Below are 1,276 nucleotides of genomic sequence, written 5' to 3' on the forward strand. Positions count from 1 at the left end.
CGGCGCCCCCGCCCGAGGGTTCGGATCCCACATACAGACCGGTTCCCGCTCACTGGCTGAGCGAGGTGCGGGCGCAACAATGAGGGTTGCAATCCCGTTGCTGGTCCTGGTCCAGTACGGGCGCGACACTGAGGGTTGCGATNGCCCGAGGGTTCGGATCCCACATACAGACCGGTTCCCGCTCACTGGCTGAGCGAGGCGCGGGAGCACCACCGAGGGTTGTGATCCCATGCCGGTCCCCGGTCCGGTACGGGGGCAACACTGAGGGTTGTGATCTGTTGCCGGACACGGAAAAAGACAAAAAAAAAAAAAAAAAAAAAAATGGAAAACTTTCCCAAAAGACAGAAGAATAGATTTAAGAAGATAGAGAAATCTCTTTCTTTGTTAGAACCTCTTCTTAAGCTACTTTATAAATTTGAAGTGACCACAATAGAAATCCAGTAATAGATTTGAAGGAGTTGGGTAACTTGACAGAAGTTCATATGAAAAAATAAACAAACAGAATAAGTTAACTAAATGGTAGAGCTATGAGAAAGTACTAGACCTGCTTATTATTGAAATATACTTTGAAATATACTTTCCAGTTAAAACAGCATGGTTGGTAATGGTACACAAATAGGCAGACCAACGGAATAGAATAGAAAATCCAGAAATAGTCTCAACTACGTATAGAAATTTAGATTGTGATGAAGGTGGTGTTCTCAAATCATAGGCTTTTTCACTAAAGTTATTCTTTGGACAATTGGATAGCCATTTATTAAAGGGTTAAAATTAGATATATTCCTCTATTCATATACAAGAATAAACTCCAAAAGGATGTTAGTTTGAAACTATGTAAGTATTAGAAACAAACAAACAATAAAAAACCCCAAACTCATGTATTTCTCTATGATCTGGATAAAGGCTTTCCAATTATGGTAAAATTCTAGATTTAATATATGTAAATCATGAAAAATATGACTAGTTTTTCTTAATTTTCATAGCAAAAAAACCCCTACTGAATGCAAAGTCAAAATACACATGACAAACTTGGAAAAATATTTACAATATACATCATAGATAAAGGGGTAAAATCCCTAATATTCAAAGAACATTTTAAAAAATGAATAAAAGAGACCAAAAATCTTCTAGAAAAAAATGGTTAAAATAATATAAACAGCCAGTTCACACAAATAGATATAAAAATGGTCCCAAGAAAAGATGTTCAACAGCAGTTCTCATAAAATTAATGCAAAATAAAATTACAAAGAAATTACATTTCTTGTCTGTCAGGCAA

Source organism: Galeopterus variegatus, unplaced genomic scaffold, assembly GCF_000696425.1.
Source record: "Galeopterus variegatus unplaced genomic scaffold, G_variegatus-3.0.2 Scaffold3384, whole genome shotgun sequence".
NCBI lineage: Eukaryota > Metazoa > Chordata > Mammalia > Dermoptera > Cynocephalidae > Galeopterus > Galeopterus variegatus.